Genomic DNA, 20834 nt, shown 5'->3' with positions numbered 1-20834 from the left:
GCCCAGGATGCCCGTGCTAAATACTTTTTGGGCTGAAGAAGAACCTCCTTAAAAGACACAATTTCCAAAAGCCACAGAAAAACATGGACATTTTGCTCTGTTAAGAAGTGAAATGCTTGTATTCCAAGCAAAAGCAACAAACCAATGACACATTGGAATAAACTTGCAGTGTCTTTTAAACTGTTTAACGACAGACGTTTAATTAATAAGAAAAACAGCCCGATTGAACGATAGAAGCAAGGAATACATAGGTAATCAAATGATCACAAAGCATGAGAAACCAATGTTTAACTTTGCTGTCAAGAGAGAAGGTGGCAGAGATTTGGGAATCCAGACTGGAAGAGGAGTTACCTGGGCTTCTCAGCAGGACAGGCAGTGCCACACCCCTGGCCTTCCTCTCCCACCTGCCTGGGTGGATCCAGGAATGCCGGGCTCACCCTGTCATCAGCGCCGCCACACAGCACCAGGTGGAAAGAGCGCATGTGTGCTCCAGGGAGACCCTGGCTCTGGTTTGTGATCTGTGTAATGTAGGTTAACACCACAGTGGCACACATCTTTTAACTGCCAAAAATTTTAAAATGGATAGTACTTGTAGCGATTGAGGATGTGGGGGTGTAAGTTGTGCGAGGCTTCCGGAGGGCTTTTGGAAGTACTTCTCAAAGTTAGAAATATTTTGTTGACAAGAAAAAACTGGAGCAGAGACATGGCCCCCCTATCTCGAAATAACAGGTCTGGGGTAGAGGGAAGGTTGAGCCTGTTCTCGGTGGCCCTGGAACCCATGGGTGGGAGATCAAGGGAGACTGGCTGGCTTGGTGTAAGGAGGGAGTCTCCATTCCAGCAGGATGGTTCCAAGATGGCAGCACAGCCTGTCAGCAGGTAGATGTGAGCTCCTCGTCACAGGAGGCATCAAGCAGACCAGATCTTCACACCCAACTGCAGCAACATGCCAGCCCCCACGGGGGCCAGGCCTCAGCAGACACACCATTCAGGAGCCCCCAGGCAGGTGGAGCCGGAGCTGCGGTTCCTGCCTTCCCCCTCCCCCACACCCCAAAGGCCGCTGAAGTCTCAAGTCGCCCCTCACTGTTCAGTGTTTCCCTGGGGAGTCCTGTCCGGCCTCCAGCTTGCCCTTCTTCAAGCTGGGGAATGAAAGTTAATCATTCCCTCTTGAATAGAAACCACCTTTGGGGAGTTCGCCAGCTGTAAAGACGTGGGACTGCCCTGCAGGCAGCCTTCAGTGGCCCTCGCCTCTGAGAACAGCCTACATTTGCCAGTTTTCCTACTTTACTTTCAAGGAGCCTATTTAAGACCCCTTCAGAATTGGGGGGTTTTCCAAAAGTTGGATTCAAACCCTGGGCAAAGTTGCCCTCTGTGGCCGCGTGGCTGGCACTGGCCGCCTGTGTTGGCCGCAGGTGCCCTGCATGTTCCAGAGCTTGGCACCTCAGTCAGGGCATGAAATTCCCTCTGCCAGGGAAGTCCTTCTGCTGCTGTTGGAGCCTCAGGAAAGAAGAGCCTCCTGGTGCGTGGAGTTGCTGAAGATCTTCGGCGCCGACCTTCTCAAGTGAGCCTCACTGGGCTGGGAATTGGGCCATAGCCAACCCACAGATGAGGAAACCGAAGCTCAGCAAGGCACAGCTCTCGGTCCCTGGCACGATGTTCTTTGGGATACAGGGGTCTGGCTGTGTTCGCTGCACACGTGGCTGGCCTAGGGCCCCCGGGAGCAGGTCAGGACGGCATGGCCTGCTTGAGTATCCTGTCATCTGCATGAACACTCAGCTGAGAAACGGCAAGCTGGTGACCTGAGATTAGCATGACCAGTTTTTTGGCTGGTGTCACAGTAAGGGCTGTGGGTGAGTGAGGACACCTGAGAGGGCAGAATCAGACAGGCATTCCTGGTCTGAGCAATCCCACTGCGCGGCATGGCCACCGCCCGCTCCAAACCATGCACCGGCAGCACGACCTTGCTGCTTGGCCCGTCCTGCCTGAGGCTGCAGCCGCTCCCTGTGGGAGTGTCCGCAGGGCCATCGGACCGTCAAGCTCAGCAGGCGTGGCGCCAGCACTCACGGCGCCTTTCACAGGCCTCAAAAGTGTTTTCATTTCTTTCATAATCAGAAGAGAAAAATGAACTTGTAGGTCAAAGGAAATGTTTTAATATACAGTATGAATATATTCATCTTTATATCAATGCCATCATAAAATCGAATTTTTAATATTTTTTATAGAATTTCAGGGCCCCTGAAAGTCATCATGCAGCCCCGAGCCTTGGCCAATGGCTTGGCTTGCAGCCATCCCCCGTGGGGCTTGGACCCACCGCGAAGCTGACCTCATTCTACTCTCCAGCCCAGCGTGCACCCAGGGAGAGGAGCAAGCTCTCACTCTTCTGGTAGGTTTTCCATTTCCAGGGATTATGGCTCTAAAGAAAAGCGTCTTTGGGACAGTTTCAATACAAACACCAGGATGCTTTTAAAAATAGAACTTTCAAATAAAATCTCTTAAACCATGGATTTTAAGCATTAAACTCGTTCGATCGTTGCAAAATCAAAACCTTCCGTCAGCACGTCGGCCTGGGTCCTGCAGGCCGTGGTGCTGGGTGGGGAAGCTCTTCGCAGACGCCTCTTGAGCTGCGGTTACTTCTCAGCCTCAGTTAAACACGTAGTCACATGGGCGAGGCTTGTGAGCCAGGCCTTTATTCCTCCGCGATGGCTCTCTCCCATTGCCTGTAAAACTGCACAGGCAATGTTTATTCTATATTTTCCTGATTTTTATACCTGCCAAAACATCCATTTGTAGTGGTAAAAGACTTGGACTCCCTAGCAGTGAAATTAAAAGGTCATGATTTATATAAAGAGCAGAGTGGCCGGGCGCGGTGGCTCACGCCTGTAATTCCAGCACTTTGGGAGGCTGAGGCGGGTGGATCACCTGAGGGCAGGAGTTCAAGGACCAACATGGAGAAATGTCGTCTCTACCAAAAATACAAAATTAGCCCGGCATGGTGGCACATGCCTGTAATCCCAGCTACTGGACAGGCTGAGGCAAGAGAATTGCTTGAACCTGGGAGGCGGAGGTTGCGGTCAGCTGAGATCCCGCCATTGCACTCTAACCTGGACAACAAGAGCAAAACTCCATCTCAAAAATAAATAAAGAGCAGAGTGGTCTCGGGTGAGTTGGGCTGAGTTAAGTTCCCCGTAACATCCAAGATGAGCATGGCAGGACGGAGCCAGCGGAGCCCGTCCACGGCTGCACGGTGACCTCCAGGCCATGCTTAGCCACTCTCATCTCCAACCTCCACAGCCTTCTGCTCCTGGCTGGCACGGCAAGGGCCTGGGCACCAGGAACAGGGCGCGAGGGGCACTTGTGGGCTGGGGCTGGCTGTACAGTGAGAGTTAAATGTACAGGAATTTACAAGCCATTACATTTAAATACAAAGGTAAGGAATACTGAAAACTAATTATTTTACATTTTCCTCGTGTCTGTGCCCTGAGGTGGTTTCTATCTTGCACCCGCAGCAGGGGAAATCCTGGGTGTATGCCATTGTGTGTCTCTTAAAACTCCAAGCCCGGTGAAACCACATTTGCCCAAGGCGAGAGGATTTGCAGCTTGGAAATGGACAGATGCCACACGTCAGGGCTTGACTTGTTGTTTTGTTATCTAATTTTAAGAAAGTGATAGTGTTGCCGGGCGCGGTGGCTCACGCCTGTAATCCCACTACCTTGGGAGGCTGAGATGGGTGGATCATGAGGTCAAGAGATCAAGACCATCCTGGACAACATGGTGAAACCCCATCTCTACTAAAAATGAAAAAATTAGCCGGCTATGTTGGCACGCACCTGTAGTCCCGGCTACTTGGGAGGCTGAGGCAGAAGAATCGCTTGAACCCAGGAGGCAGAGGTTGCAGTGAGCCTAGATCATGCCAGCCACTGCATTCCAGCCTGGGCACCAGAAGGAGATTCCATCTTAAGAAAGTGATAGTGTGAAGGCAGGTGGAAGGAATGTGGTAAACAGGAGGTAAATGTCACCGCCGTGTCCACAGCTGTTCCAGGGTGACTAGCACCAAGCAAGTGGAGGAAAATTCTTCCAAGATTCAGAAGCTTATGCAGTGCAATGAAGTCCCTCAGCCCATTGTCAAACAGGCACAGTTCCTATGTAAGTCGCGGTTGTTTCACTTTACCTTACTTGTCAAAAGAAATGAAAATAACAGGCATTCGTGTCGGAACTAAACTCGTCCATTAGAACCACAGGTTGGCCATGGATATGAGAATTAAGCAAAAATCAGAAGCTTTCTGTGAGGCTCCATTAGCTCTGTGGAATTTGTCATAAAAACTATTATGTATTTTGTACAGTCACGTGGCACACAGTTCAGTGAACAAGGGACAGCATATAGGTTGGTGGTCCCATTAGGCCACAAAGGAGCACATCTATAAACCTGATATATTGCAGTTGATATTGGCATTGCAGATCAAGCGGGGGAAATGGTCCCTATTCAGTAATGGTGCTGGGACATTTGGTTTTCCAAATGAAAAAATAGATACACAAATAAAAATATATGTACCATCTAGGTTTCTGCAAATATACTCTGGTGAAATTTCTTATTTATTATTAATATTGCTAGGCTGGGCATGATGGCTCACACCTATAATCCCAGCACTTTAGGAGGCCGAGGTGGGTGCATCGTGAGGTCAGGAGTTCAAGACCAGCCTGGCTGATACGGTAAAACCCTGTCTCTACTAAAGTATACAAAAATTAGCCGGGTATGGTGGCATGCACCTGTAGTCCCAGTTATTCAGGAGGTTGAGGCAGGAGAATCACTTGAACCCGGGAGACAGAGGTTGCAGTGAGCCGAGATCATGGCATTGCACTCCAGCCTGGGTGACAGAGTGAGACTCTGTCTCAAAAAAAAAAAAAAAAAAAAAAAAAAGAAAAATTCGAATTCTCCTCCCAGGAGGGGAGAATACTGTCTCTGGTTTTTGGTCCTCTCCTACTGGAGAGCTGGGGCAGGGCGCCATTTAAAGCTATAGCTCTCACCCCTGTGGGAGGTCGAGGAATTCAGGCCTCCTGGAAAAGGGAAACCTCCTCCCGCTCCAGAGCAGCCCCTGAAAATCCTCGGGGTCGCTGGGGATTTGCCCTCCCTTCCGAGATCATCTCCTAACATAACAGGTTCTTCAAGTTACATTTCTCCCTCAGTCCCCAAGCCTGTGTAAAGGGCCCCCTGGCTCCGGGAGGGCTGGGCTGGGGGTGTGCATGGAAGGTATGCTGGTTGCTTTCCAAATGACTACACCTGTCCTGCTTCCCCGTCAAACAGCCTCAGAGTTTACAGCTCCTGCAGGCTCTGTTTTTGTAAACAGACACTTTTAGGAGCTTTGGATGTGGCTTTCCTCTCCTTGGTTCAGCAGGCCCCAGGGAACTGGATACTGAGGTGCTCTCAGGGGGCCAAAACCTTCAGCTGGGGGCTCCAGAACCAGCCAAGAGCCTGAGAACGGGCGGAGGGAGAGGGGAAGGAGGGTGGGAGGCATTGCAGGCAGATCAGAACTGGCCTAGGCGAATCTAGGGACAGAACCCAGGCCGCCCCTACCGAGGGTCCTGCCGGCTGGCATCCTTCCCCTGGGAATGTAGAGTGGGAGGTCTCTGGTGTCTTTCCCGGGGCACCCAGTATCCTGTGGTTTATTGTGTTCATGTGATGGGCGTCAGTCTTGCAGCAGCACTGAGAGGACAAGAGGTGGGCCCTGGGGGCTTCTGGTTCCCCAGCCTCTGCTGCTGGGTCTCAGTTACCTTTATTGTTTTCCTTTCTGATCACCAAATTCATATTAATTCATCTGGAAAACAGCATGAGGAAGTACATAAATAAGCATCACTTGTAAATCCCACCTTCCAAAATTGACCACAGTTTATAATGCTAGTTGCTGGTGTGTATCCATTTTCTCATCGTATGTGTAGTGTGTCTTGTCTGTTACCATCTTGTCTATTACAATCTGTTGTCTGTATAACACATACAAAGAAGCACACGTTTATATCATAGGGACTATGCTGCTTGCAGTGTTACGAAATGTTGACTTTATTTTCAGGAAACAATTTTACTACCTTTCTTCCATGTCAGTAACTGATGTTCTCTTAACCATGATTTTATTTTCATTGGATGGGCACCTTATTTTAGTTCTGTTGCATATACTTTCTCATTTCTATAATAATTTCTTCTTTAGCACATTATGAAACACATGCTTCTGTTTTTTTCTCCTGGGCTGTCTTTTTATTATTGATTTCTGATGTGGTTGCATCTTGGTGAGAGAATGTGGCCTGCTCAATTCCGATGCTTTGAACCGTGTGGAGGCTGCCTTTATGGCCCACAACATGATCACTTTCATAAAAGCGCCATGTATTTTTTTTCATAACTCAATTACTTTATTGGGCTTAACAAATAGCATTTTCTGCTCGCTATGCTAGATGGAATGATACGGAGAAGATTAGTACGGCCTCTGGGCAAGGATGACACACAATTTTTGAAGCATTCCATATTTAAAAAATTTTAAAAAACAGTATTTTGACATATCATTATTTTTTTTTACTATAAAATACACGTAACACAAATAACCTTTTTTGTGGGTTTATCCACCTGTTGTCTTTGTAGTTACTGTCTTTCAGATTGGGTCTCTGAGTGAGCTTCTAGTTCGTGGATGCTGAAGTTACTTTTTTTTTTTTAAGCTTTCCTTCTAACAGTCTGGCCCCTCTGCTGTAGGACTGCTGAAGTCCTCTCCGGGCCCTGCTTGCCTGGGAATGACCTGCAGCAGCTGCAGAACAGTAAGGGTTGCTACCAGTTTCCTCTTCCGCTATCTTTGTCCCAGAAGGATGCTCGCCAACTGTCAGTCCGTTCTCTCCTTTATGAGGTGAGTCTTTGGCTCTATGGGGGTCAGGGAGCTACTTGAGGAGACAGTCTATCTTTTATTGGGGCTTAAGTCCTGAGCTGTGAGCTCTGTTGTTCATTCAGAGCTGCTGGGCAGGTATGTTTAGGTCTGCTGCAGCTGAACTCATAAACCGCTTTTTGTTCCCAGGTGCTCTGTCCTGGGGAGTTAGGGCTTTGTGAGTTTCCGTTGTGCTGCTGCCCTTGTTTTCAATTTCAGGTCTGCCCTGCCCAGCTATCAGCCCACCTGGCCACTGTCTGTCTGCAGAGGCTTTGCTGAGCTGCTGTGGGCTCCGCCCAGCTGCCCTGTGCTCTTCCCTGCAATCCTGTTTATATGGGCATAGTTAGAACTGCCTCAGCAACAGTGCCCACACCTCTGTTATGGTGGACTCTCTCTGTTGTGGCAGGTTGCTTCGGCAACAGCGGGTTGCCTCGGCGACGGCAGCCTGCCTCTGTAATGGTGGAGAGTCTCAGTAATCGTGGACGCCCATCCCCCACCGAGCCGGACCGTCCCAGGTTCAGCTGTCCTTGCTGTGAAACGCTCAACCCAGGGCGTTTTCCATCACTGTTTTTGTTTTCCTTGTTGTGGGGGTGGGGGGTGGGACCAACTGAGCCTGATCACCTGGCTCCCTGACTCAGTCTTTTATTTTATTCTTTTTATTTTATTTTATTTTATTTATTTATTTTTTTTGAGACGGAGTTTCGCTCTCCTTACCCAGGCTGGAGTGCAATGGCGCGATCTCGGCCCACCACAACCTCCACCTCCTGGGTTCAGGCAATTCTCCTGCCTCAGCCTCCTGAGTAGCTGGGATTACAGGCACGCGCCACCATGCCCAGCTAATTTTTTTGTATTTTTAGTAGAGACGGGGTTTCACCATGTTGACCAGGATGGTCTCGATCTCTTGACCTTGTGATCCACCCACCTCGGCCTCCCAAAGTGCTGGGATTACAGGCTTGAGCCACCGCACCTGGCTTCTTTTATTTTTTAAGTTGAACGACCCCGCGTTCCAGTAGCTTGTTGAAAAGGCGCCGGGATCTCCGCGCTGCGACTCACTGAGGTGGCTCAAACTGCGGTGCCGGCTCCTGGTGGTTTTTTTTTTTTTTGCCTAGGAGTCTCTTGGCCTAGCTCGCTGTTTCAGATGAATGGGCAACTCTGCCGTCTCAGGACTTCGATCGCCAGCTAAGAGGGCTCCCAGACCAGTGGCTTTTGTTCGGAGAACCACCGCGACAGGGCGTGGTCACATCAGCCGCGTGGGCCAAATCAGCCCCGCGGGGGCCAAAACAGCCGCACCAGCCGGAACAGCGGTGCTGGCGACCTCTCTGCCTGGGTATCTCCTGGTCTGTGGGCAATAAAAATTCGTCTGAAAATGCGGCGTCCACTCACCCTCTGCACTTTCACTGGGAGCTGAAATCCTGAGCTGTTCTTAGGCGGCCATCTTCCTGATTGTGCTCAATAACCTTTTTTTTGAGACAGAGTCTCACTCTGTTGCCCAGGCTGGAATGCAGTGGCACGATCTTGGCTCACTGCAACTTCTGCCTCTCAGGTTCAAGTGATTCTCACGCCTCAGCCTCCTGAGTAGCTGGGACTACAGGTGTACATCACCACACCCGGCTAATTTTTTTTTTTGTATTTTTAGTAGAGACAGGGGTTTGCCATGTTGGCCAGGCTGTTCTTGAACTCCTGACCTCAAGTGATCCACCCGCCTTGGCCTCTCCAAGTGCTGGGATTACAGATGTGAGCCACTCTGCCTGGCCTACCATCTTAACCATTTTTAAGTGTACAGCTCAATGGCATTGAGTACATTCACATTGCTGTGCAGCTGATCTCTAGAACTTTTTCACCTTGCAAAACTAAAACTCTGTATCCATTAAACAATGACTTCCCATTTCCCCTACCCTCAGCCCTTGGCACCCACCATTCTACTTTCTGTGTTTATGAATCTAACTGCTCTGGGAACCTCTAATGAATAGAATCATACAGTATTTATCTTTTTTGTGGCTGGCTTGTTTCACGAAGCACAATGTCCTCAAGGCTCATCCTTGTTGTAGCCTGGGTCAGCATTTCCTTTCTTTTCAGGCTGAGAATAATATTCTGTTGTATACATAGACCGCGTTTTGTGCACCGCTCACCCATCGGTAAAGCTTGGCTTGTTTCCGCCTTTTGGCTATTTGCATAATGCTGCCGTGAAAGTGGATATGCAAGTATGTCTTTGAGATCCTGTTTTCACTTATTTTGGGTGTATACTCAGAAGCAGAATTGCTGGATTACGTGGTAATTTCGCATTTAATCTTTTCAGGAGCTGGCGTACTGTTTAGTGGCTATCCTACTTCGCGTTCCCACTAGTAACGTACAGAAGTTCCAGTTTCTCCATCTCCTCAGCAGCAACTGCTGTTTCCATGCTCTCGAGAATTCTGAAAAGGATCTGTACCTTCATCCTGTTGGGCACAGTGCTGTGGCGTATGTGCCCTTCTGTCAAGCTTGTCACTGTTTTGTACAAATCTGTATACTAATAGATGTTTTTCTGTTGGACTCATCACTTACTGAGAGAGGCGTTTTAGGTGTTTTAAAGTCTCCCAAGTACTATGACTAACAGTTTCTTTCTCCTTGCAGTTTTTTCTGGCTCATATATTTTTCCATCCTTTGCTTTAAATTTTCCTGAATTCTTATATTTTAACTGTGTCTTTTATAAACACTGAGTCAGGGCCAGGTACAGTGGCTCACGCCTATCATTTCAGCACTTTGGGAGGCAGAGGCAGGCAGACTGTTTGATTTCAGGAGTTTGAGATGAGCCTGGGCAACATGGCAACACTCATCTCTGCTAGAAATACACACACACACACACACACACACACACACACACACACAATAGCTGGGTGTGGTGGTGCATGCCTGTGCGGTCCCAGCTACTCTGGAGCCTGAGGTGGGAGGATCACTTGAGCCCAAGTGGGCAGGGGATATAGGGGTGGGGGGGCAGGGGAGCAGAGGTTGCAATGAGCCAAGATCACGGCACTGCACTCCAGCATGGGTGACAGAGAGATAACTTGTCTCAGAAAAAAACCAAAAAAAACATAAAGTCAGTAGTCTTTGTTTTTACCTGGAGAGGGTTTATCATGTCTGGATTTATTATGCTATCTTATTAAGTGCTATTTTTCCCACTTGTTTTTTCTCAACCTCGTTTTTTTGGACTTGTTTGGGAGACAAAAAGGTTTTGTCCTTTTGTTTATTTTTCCTAGATCTTCCTAGTTTAGAGCTTGTATATTGTATGATTGTTATTTTAATAGTTACAGTAGCTACTTTAACACTGGTAGTTTGCGAACTCTAAGCTTAATCACTTCTTTAGCTTTCTTCAAATACTACAAGGACAATCCTAATTTATATGCTATATTGTCCAGTGTTTCCATTTTACCCTGTGGTTTATTTTTTTTAGACGGAGTCTCGCTCTCTCACTAGGCTGGAGTGCAGTGGCGCAATCTTGGCTCACTGCAACCTCCAACTACCTGGTTCAAGGGATTCTCCTGCCTCAGCCTCCCCAGTACCTGGGATTACAGGTGTGGCACCACCATGCCCAGCTAATTTTTTAGTCGAGACAGGGTTTCACCATGTTGGCCAAGCTGGTCTCGATCTCCTGACCTTATGATCTGCCCACCTTTCAAAGTGCTGAAATTATAGGCATGAGCCACCCTGCCTGACTTACCCTGTTTTTAAACTCACAAATTAAACATTCTATTGTGTAGGCAGCCAAGGTTTGTCAGAATTTATCTACCTACTTACCAATATCTGCTCATGATTTCCTTTTATTTTTAATTTTTGTGGGTACATAATAGGTGCATATGTTTATGGGGGTACGTTCATTATTCCTTCTTGCATCAAATACCCTCCATCTGGGATTCTTTTCCATCTTTCTAAAGTTGATCCTTTAGAATTTCCTTTAAGGGATACAGGATGCAACAAGTAGAATTGTCTGAAGCTAGCCCTAGACGCTCCAGGGTGGCCTGGAGAGAGCCAGTTAAAACCACCCCGCCCCCACTCAGCCTGCCTTCTTTCAGTGGGAGGGAGTGATGCAAGCCCGGCATCCCTTGGGGCCCAGGCGTGGGGCAGCTGGCTTTCTCAGGCAGCAACGAAAACAGCTGGCACCCAAGTCCCAATTGCTGCTGCCTTAGAGAGTCATCCCCCTCCTAATAGGTCGCTTCCTGTTTGCCTTAGAAGGGCAGCAACAGGGGCCAGTGCTTCTCCCTGGAAGGCGAGCTGTCTCAGTGTGAGCAGAACAAGGTGAGGTGGAGGTTGGAGGCTCCCTGCTTTTGTGTCTCTTGCTGCCACTTGCCATGAAAACTTCTGATGCAGGAGTTTTCATGGCTACTTTGCCAGCTGGGGACCTCCAGCCAGTGACACCTCTGCCTGGGGCTCACTCGGCCCCAGGTTTGCCACAGAAGGTGCCCCACCCACTCAGTCTGCTGGGCCACACCTGGTTGCACTCTGGTGCAGATCCTGAGGCCACCACAACTGCGTGCTCAGCCCCTGGCTGGAGGGTCTGTGTGGGTGAGTGAGTATGGGGGTCCCACTGGCTGCTCCAAGCACTGGCACAGAAGTTGGCTGTGTGTGGGGCTTGTGGCTGGACCAGGCATGTCGCAAGTAACTCCTACAGTGGACTCTAGTGTCCAGATGAGGGGAACGCAGTAGCACTGAGACAGGGAAGCTCCCAAACTTGAAGCCCCAGAGGGCATGTTACAGTGTGCTAACAGCTCTTTTAGGCCTGCCAGCAGCCTGACAAATGGGGGTGTGTTAACAGCTCTGTCAGTCCTGTTACCCCACTCTGGCCCATGGCTCTGGGGCTGGCCTGGCCCTGCCGCTGCTCCCTGTTGCAGCATGTGGCCACTAGGCACAATGGTGGGTGGGGAGGGTAGAGGGCTAGAGTGTTACTGCCTTCTTTGTACTTGAGTTCAGTGAGGTCTGAGTACTTGTCCCACAACCAGGAAGAATGCGTTTATATTGACAACTGAAGAATGAGAATGGTGGAGAAGAGTTTTATTGAGTGATGAAACAGCTTTCAATAGAGATAGTATTTGAGGATGATCTCCCACCGGAAGTCATGTGGTCTCTCTCTCCATGTAGCTGGGTCTGGGGCTTTTATGAGCTCAGAATGGGGGTGTGTGTGCTGATTGGTTTGTGAGTATGCAAAAAAGGCTAAAACAAAGGTACCATTCAAAGGTGGTCATGACACTAAAAAACCAATTAGGGAAGGGCAGGCATATGTAAAATAGGTGAAGGGTGGGGATCAATCAGAGGAAAGCACACCAAATGGGAAGAGAGGTTCTCAATCTGATCCATGGACTTATCCAAGACTGGTAGCTTGGCTTTCAGGCTTTAAACTGTCTTTGGTTTGAAGGTGAGGTTTCACTGGGGACCTGCCCCCATCTGCCTATTTGTCTGCCTCCTTCTGCTGTCACTTCCCTAATAAAGCTTATTCCTTAATTTATTGTTTTATTGGGAAGTCATCTAAGATCTGCTTCCTGGCAGGTGGTGACCACCAAGAGACCCACCTTTTGCCAGTGCCTTTTATTAATAAATGTTGTCTATTTTGTCATCATACCTGAAAGATAGTTTTACTGGGTATAGAATTCTAGGATGACAATTGATCTCTTAAAGCACATTGAAGGTGTCATTCTAGTGCATTCTGGCATCCACTGATGCTGTAGAGAAGTCGGCTTTCAGTTACATTTGTTTCCTATGTGATCTCTCTTCTTTCTCTGGCTGCTTTTTAAATCTTTTTCTTTGGCATGCTGTAGTCTCAGGACTTCAACATGCGTTGAAGTGTGCTTTTATTTAAATCTTGCTAAGAAATTACTAATGAGACACCTGGATTTCTAACTCTGGAAAAATTTCATTCCTATCTCCTTTAGTATTGCTTCCTCTCTTCTCTGTTGACTCCCTTCTTGAACTCCAGAGTAGATGCTTCTTAGACCCTCCTATCTCAGCCACCACATCCTTCACTTCTTGTCTATATTTTCCTGTCTCTGTCTCTTAGTCCTACAGTTGGGATGATTTTGTTTTTATTTATTTTATATATATATATATATATATATATATATATAAAATTGTGTTTTAGGTTTTAGGGTACATGTGAAGAACATGCAAGATTGTTGCATAGGTATATACATGGCATTGTGGTTTGCTGCCTTCCTTCCCATCACCTATATCTGGCATTTCTCCCCATGTTATCCCTCCCCAACTCCCCGCTATCCCTTCCCTAGCTCCCCCCAACAGACCCCAGTGTGTGATGCTCCCCTCCCTGTGTCCATGTGTTCTCATTGTTCACCACCTGCCTATGAGTGAGAACATGCAGTGTTCGATTTTCTGTTGTTTTTTATTTTTAAAGTTTCATTTACTTTTTAGAGATGGGGTCTCACTCTATGTCACTCAGGCCAGAAAGAGTAGAATAGTGGGAATATAACTTACTGCAGCCTTAACCTCCTGGGCTGAAGTGATCCTCCCACCTCAACCTCCTGAGTAGCTAGGACTACAGGCACGTGCCACCATGCCTAGCTAGCTTGTTTTTTTGTAGAGATGGGGTCTTACTCTCCTTCCCATGCAGGTTTAAACTCCTGGCCTCAAGTGATCCTGCCACCTCAGCCTCCTGAGTCTCTGGGATAACAGGTGTGAGCCACCTTGCCCAGCTAGGATGATTTCCTGAGCACTGTCTTTAAGCACACAACCAGTTGCCTCTTCAGACATCTCTAATATGCTTTTCACTGCAACCATTTCATACTTTTTTGACCATTGTTTTCATTTCATTTTAGAAGTTATAAACTTTTTTTCAAATATACTGGTTCTTTACTGTGAAGTCTCTTGGCCCTTGCTCACATGTTCTTTTTCTTCTTCTTTTTTTTTATTATCTTGTTGCATAACAACTTTGTTCACATTTTCATGCCACTTTTTACTACTTAAACACTAAAGCTGAAATTGACACCTTCCCCAGCCTGGCACTCCCTGCGCCCTTCTCATGTGTGTGTGTGTCGCCAGGGTGCAGCTGTGTCAACTCCACGGCGGCTGAGACTTTTGTCCATTTATCTCACTTTTGTGTCATTTTCTTGAACAGGGCTCAGTAAGCCAGCACTGGACGGATAGATGGTGGCTTCATATTCAGTGTCTTGTCAGTGTCTGAAGCCTGTGAAGGACCCTTTTGCTGACTCGCCTTCCGTGTTTACTTTGCTGTTTTTACCCCATGAGAGGTCATTTTTCTTGGAGCTTTATCTGTGGGAATTCTTTGAGGCCCAGGTTGAAGGGGTCTCTAGAAAGGAACTATATTTGCTCCTGCCAGTTGCTTGGGGCACCATCAACCTAGAACTTCTGTCACTTAGGTTCTATACTTGAGAGTTTTCGAACACCAAAGTGTGAATTTGGGTGGGATTCTGACTAAACTTCATGTGAGGCCCAGCCTGGGCTAAGGTTAAGATGAGCAGGTTTTTTTGCTGAGCCAATATTTGAGTTCTTGTTACTTCTACCTCCACCTCCTCACTGCAACCTCAATGTTACCTTAAAAAAAATTTTTTTTAAATTGTGATAAAATACACATAATATATAATTTACCACCTCAACCATGTTTAAGTGTACATTTCAATAATGTTAAGTGTGTTGACACTGTTGGACAACTGATCTCTAGAAGGTTTTCATCTTGAAAATGGAAACTCTGTACCCATTAATCACTAACTCCCTGCTTCCCCTCCCCCAACCCCTGGTTGAACTGCCCTTCTTTCTCCTGATGAATTTGACTACTCTGGATACCTCATGAGTGAAATCATATAGCATCTGCCCTTTTGTGTCTGGATTATTTTGCATAGCATAAATGTCTTCAGGATTCGTCCGCATAGTAGCATATCACAAAATTTCCTTCCTGTTTAAGGCTGAAGAATATTCTAGGATGTGGATAAACCACGTTTTGTGGATCCATTCATTCACTCATGGACACGGGTTGCTTCCACCTTCTGGCTGTGTGAATAATGCTGCTATAAATAAATATGGATATACAAACATCTAAGTCCCTACTTTTAATTCTTTTGGATATACTTGGAATTGCTGGATCACATGGCAATTCTGTTTGATTTTTTGAGTAGCCACCATACCATTTTCCATGGTGCCTGTACCATTTTAAGTTCCCAGCAGTAGCGACAATTTCTCTGTATCTTTGCCAACACTTGTCATTTTCTATTTTTTCTTAAATAGTAGCCACCCTAGTGGGCGCAAAATACTATTGCATTATGGTTTTGATTTATATGGCCCTAAAGGTTAGCGATATTGAGTATCTTTTCAAATGCTTATTGCTTAATGGCTTATCTTCTTTGGACAAATGTCTATTCCAGTCTTTTGCCTATTATTTTCTCTTTTGATAGAGGTCAGGGTCTTATAGGGAAGCCCAGGCTGGTCACAAACTCCTGAGCTCAAGCGATCCTCTCACCTTGGCCTCCCAAAACACTGGGATTACAGGCATGAGCCACTGCGCCCAGCCATTTTGCCTGTTTTTAAAATGAGGGTATTTGTGCTTTTGTTGGTTGTTGTTCTTATTCTCATTACTTTTTACCCTGAGGGCAGGCTCTCTCGGGTGCCAGCTCTGTGTGAGCGTTTTGTGTTAGACTCCTGCCCTAAATTGGTTTCTGCACCCTATGCCGTCATCTAGGTCGAAGCTCCAGCCCTCGGCAGAGTCTGAGATGAGCGCTGCTCCGGCCCCGCTAAGCTGCAGGGTTTCTGCCTTCTCTTCGCTTCCGGCCTCTGTGGCAGCCTGAGGATGCCTCTAACAAGAGGATTTTTACATTTTCTTCGGCATTCTAGCTGTTTCCACCAGGAGGCCCATCAGGCATCTAATTCCCCACGGTCCAGAAACCGTAGCTCCTGGAGATTGATTTTCTTACCACGTCTTGTTTTGCTTGTGTCTGAGAAAGCCTGAGGAATTCCACATAGATAAATGCACCATTAGATTCACGACAGAAAGGAAAGCGGGGGACAAGTGTGTGTCTACACCATGATCCTGATTTTGTGATTTTATGTGCCTGTGAATAAGGACATGAAGTTTACGTAGAGAAAGGAAAAGAGGTCATTTCTTAGATCGGTGTAATGGGGACAACTTATTTTCCTTTTAAAAATGCACTCCTCCCGTCATCAGCCCTGCAGTCTGGCAGTCTGTCAGTCTGTCAGTTGTCAGTCAGTCGGTCTGGCAGTTAGTCGGTCCGTCAGCCAGTCTGTCTGTCAGTCTGTCAGCTGTCAGTCAGTCCACCAGTCCAGCAGTCCGTCAGCCAGTTGTCAGTCTGGCAGTCTGTCAGTCCGTCAGTCAGTTGTCCATCAGTCAGTTGGTCTGTCAGCCAGTCAGTCCGTCACCCTGGCAGTCAGTCCATTGTCAGTTGGTCCGGCAGTCCATCAGTCCAGCAGCCAGTCTGGCAGTTGTCTGTCAGTCAGTCAGTCTGGCAGTCCAGCAGCCAGTCAGTCAGTCCGTCAGTCCGTCAGTCCATCAGCCCGGCAGTCAGTCAGTCCATCAGTCTGTCAGTCAGTCCGTCAGTCCATCAGTTGTCAGTCAGTCGGTCCGGCAGTCAGTGTGTCAGTCTGTCAGCTGTCAGTCCAGCAGTTGTCAGTCAGTCAGTCCGGCAGTCTGGCAGTCCGGCAGCCAGTCAGTCAGTCCGGCAGTCCATCAGTCCGGCAGTCAGTCAGTCAGTCTGTCCGTCCGGCAGTCCGGCAGTTGTCAGTCCGTCAGGCCATCAGTCTGGCAGTCTGGCAGTCCAGCAGTTGTCAGTCAGTCCGGCAGTCCGTCCAGAGTGAGTCCTTGACTCCAGCCCTGTCCTGGAAACAGGAGACCCAGAGACCAAAGAGCTTAGAAAGTGGCCAGCCCTGAGTCATTGTGCTTGTGATGCTGGTACTGTAAACAATGAGCAGTGACCTGCAAGCGACGTTTGGTGATACAGTATTGGTGTGGGGGTTAAATGCCCTAACAATGAGGGGCAACCTAAGAAACAATCCCAGCAGTCTGGGGGAGAAAGCCTAGTTCTCCAACAAATGTTTCAGTGGACAACAGGAAGTACTGGAAAATCTGAAGTTGTGACTTTCCTTAGAATGGTGAAAACAGGATTCCATTTTCAAAAATGTCCTTTTCACTCTGGTAAGAAACGCCAGCCACAGAGGGGCTCTCAGCTGGGAGGGTAGGGCAGATGTGTCTAGGGTTTAGAGAACATCCCAGCCCACTTCGGGCTTCCCAGAGCAATTCAGAACTCCTACGTGGAAAAGGAGAGAAGGGTAAGTTCCCAGAGAGACGAAGGGCAGAGTGGCCGGGAGACTTCCTCTCGCTGGGACACCGCCTTCTCGGGCGGGCGGCAGCCTTTTTCAGGTCCCCTGCTTTGTAAAAAGTGGTGCTCAAAGCTGGGACTTAAACTAAACAGATTTCCTAGAGGAAACACACACACACCATCACACTCTGCTAACGTTGCTTTTATGGACATTTCCCTGAGAAATATTTCTCTCTGGAAAAATAAATTCACAGGATGTAATTAAAACCATGATGTGTGTATGTTGGCCAGGGCTCTTCTTAAGTGCTTCACCAAATGGGCCACTAAATAAAGCAATGAAGGCTGGCTTTGTTCACGTCGGTTAACAATGCCACTTATTAATTATAACACACGGCATTCTCGGACTTTATGGTTTCAGAAACAGCCTTGCGGCTGGCCCTTGCCCAAGGCAGCCCCGGTTCTGACCCCAGTGTGACCTCTGCAGGAGACACAGGCGAGGGCTCTGAGGTGGCACTGGACGAGGCGACAGGCTCAGCTCCACCGACGCACCCATTAGGCTGTTTTCTGCTGATAACCCAGGGGAAAATAGATTGCAAACGTGAGACAAATTCCTGAAAAAGAAAATGTTAGCAAGGCAATGCTTTTCAGTACCAGGGCTGAGGGGAGTGATGTCTTCTTATCTTCGGTGTGGCTCCCAGAAAGGCCTCCCTGTTCCCAGCCCCGGCCTCTCCGGCTGGTCCTCAAGCTGGAGCAACTGTAATTCCCGTTTCTTTACTGGATGTATGAGTCCTAAGGCTATGGAAACAATTCACCGCAGACCTGTCTAAAGCCTGGGTGTCCCCAGGGCTGCGCTCCCCCGACCCCACCCTGCACGAGGGTCCTTCCTGCCTCTGTCAGCTTCTGGGGACCCCAGGTGTTCCTTGGCTTGTGGCCACATCGCTGCACTCTCCAGCCCGTCTCCACACCGCCTTCTCTCTCTCCAATCTGCCTTGGGTCAGGGCCTGCCCTCAGTCCAGGGCCATCTCACCTTGAGATCCTTAATTGCATCAGCAAAGACCGTTTTCCCAAATAAGGTCCAATTCAGAAATTAGGCTGGGACTGTTTACAGAGCTTAGGCTGTGGACTGTTTTGGGGGCTGCCATTCAGCCCCTCCGTGCTGGTCTGTAGGCTCCACAGGATGGTGTCCAGCTTTGCTTGCCCCTGAACCCTAGGACCCTGGTGCCCTGGTGTGGCAGTTTGTCAATTTCAGAGCCTGAAAGACTTTATCTGTTGGTTCAGGCCTGGGCCAGCTCCTGTGGGAGAATCAAAATACCCCTCCTACCAGAAGCCACTTTCGAGGAACCTAAGCGTCTGCCAGGAGAGATAGGCCAGCTCCTCTGGTAGCTGCAGTCAGGTGAGGAGAGAGAAAATGCTGCCGGGAGGGCCTGGGGCCAAGGCCCCAGCTGGCCAGGTAAGGCTGCCAGGGGGTGTGGGGGGGACATCTGGTGAGGAGAGAGAGGTCACCAGGACAGGGGTGTGGGAGGGAGGGAGCCTCGTGTGCAGACCCCAGGGAAAGCATGCTGGCCCTGGAGGGTCAGGTTCTAGGCTGGAGCTTGGGAGCTGGAGGAGGGGAAGGAGGCTGGGGCTCGAATCGGGATGGGCCTTAGATGCCCAGGCTTCTCCAGGAGTCTATACATGGGCATTCAGGGGACCATGAAGGAGTCTGTGAGCCTGAGTGACAGAGAGCAACCGGTATGGCAGGAAAAGTTAACCTGGCATTAGGAGGGCATGGTGGGGCCAGCTCAGAGACTCTAGCACCGTGGTAGGACAGGCAGGGAGAGGAGCCCAGAACTGGGATAGGGTCTCCACTCACCCTGCTTTGAAAACTGCCAGCCCTGTGTTCTGGAGCCCGCTCAGTGCTGGGCAAGCTGGGCTGCTGGTCCCCCTGGCCTCTGCTGCCAGTCCCTGCTGTGGGACTGAGATTTCCTCACCTCTGACTCCTCCCCCTGCAGCAGTGACGAGCACATAGTAGGTGCCTTCCACGGGTGCTGCCTGGAGAGGCCCAGCCCCTGCAGAGGATGCACGGTCTCACTGAGCCCCGTGGCCTCCCAACACCCGTGGAGTTCTCGGTCACACCACGTGAGGCAGCACGGCACCTGTTGGGGGACTGGGCGAGGGCACCCCCTGGGCAGGGCTCACACTGTCCTCTGCAGTCCCTGCCGCCAGGCTTCCCGGTCCTCCCCTGCCAGGATAAACCACATGCAGGCAGAGGCCGACTTGGCTGGAAGAGACAGGCTTGGAGGGCTACAAGAAGCCCGCTGTCTGCGCCCTGCCCAGCCCCGCAGGGCCCTGCTGAGGGCCTGCTGGGACACTGCCTCTGCCCCTGAGCCCTGCTCTGTTCCCAGCTGGGCAGAGAAGGTGGGCTCAATTTGGGATAGGGTCGGGTGGGGTGGGAGGCTGGAGGCGGGACGGGCTTCACTCAGCAGAGCACTGCCATCGTGAAGAGTTAGCAGCCATGGTGCTGATGCCACTGTTTGCTGAGGCTCTCTCTGCCCGGGAGCCTGTGGCACTTTCTATGGGATTTTGGGTCTTTACAAAGCCTGCAAGGTAGGTATTACCGGCCCACTTTACAGGGAGGCAGCTGATGCTTGGAGGCTTTGCCCTGTCTGATGGCTCAGCTGGAAGGAGGTGGGTCTGGCTCCCTAGCTTGCGGCAGACACCCTGACTCTCCACGGGTGGGCTGCAAGGTCTGAGACAGGGTCTGCGGGGCAGGGGCTGGTAAAGGTATTTCCAGAGCAAAGCATGGAGGCTCGGCCAGCTGCCCTCATCTCACGGCCTTACCTGGTAAACCTTCAGATGCCCTGCTTTGAGGAGATCCTTCAAAGGAGAGGGCCTGGGCCCCCTGGGAGGAGATGCCCCAAACACAGGCCCACAGGGCCCAGGACCAGGAGAGATTCCCATTTCTGGTCCCTGTCTGGGTGACATCTTCTGCCCAATTCCCAGAGATAGCCATGGGGGCTGAGTGGCGGCAGCATCGGCCACACCTAGGCCCGGCAGGTCCTCATGCAGCTGCGGGGCTCAGGTTTCCAGCCACCCATATGCCTGCTGTGCTTCTGGAGGGGCCCCCGGTTCCCTGCAACAGGAGGGATGAGGGATGGGAGCCCCTTCTCAGATCTCCGGAACCAGAAGGCTCGTTGTTGGACATTTTGTTATAAAATGATGCTTAACCAGTACTACTGTAGCTGAATCTGTCACACATCTGATTACTTCCCTAGAACGAATGCCTGGAAGAGGCATTTCTGATCAAGGACTACTCATTCTGATGCTTTAGCTAGACTGCCACATTTTCCGCCAGAAAGACTGGGCTGGATACACAGAGGGGCCACTGGGGCCACTGTGGGGAAGGCCTGAGCCTCCAGGGGGCCAACAGGAGGCAATGGGTGATTTCACGGCAGGAGGAAATGCAGGGGTGGGGAAATGGGAGGGAGCCATGGGGTCCCAGAGGGGCACAGACAGCCCCCTGCACGGGTCCTGCCACTGGTGTGCCAGCTGGGATGGCATTGGCAAGGCCCTGTGGCTCGTAGGTGATGTGACCAAGTGGATTCAACTCCCGTGGCCACTGAGTGTCTCTGTGCGTGTGGCTCTTTTATCCTCAGAGGACCTGAAGAAAAGGGGTTCTGGAGAGGTGAGATCTGAGGAGGAGACGGGC

General features: G+C 49.6%; 1 pseudogene; it reads left to right on the top strand.

Annotated features, from left to right (window-relative positions):
- The first annotated feature begins 6408 nt into the window (after positions 1-6408).
- On the top strand, positions 6409-6508 carry LOC120364433 (U6 spliceosomal RNA; annotated as a pseudogene).
- Positions 6509-20834: the final 14326 nt, after the last annotated feature.

This window comes from Saimiri boliviensis, chromosome 5, assembly GCF_048565385.1.
Source record: "Saimiri boliviensis isolate mSaiBol1 chromosome 5, mSaiBol1.pri, whole genome shotgun sequence".
Taxonomy (NCBI): Eukaryota; Metazoa; Chordata; class Mammalia; order Primates; family Cebidae; genus Saimiri; species Saimiri boliviensis.
The sequence above is the reverse complement of the archived record's forward strand: the minus strand, read 5'-3'. Positions and strand labels throughout refer to the sequence as shown.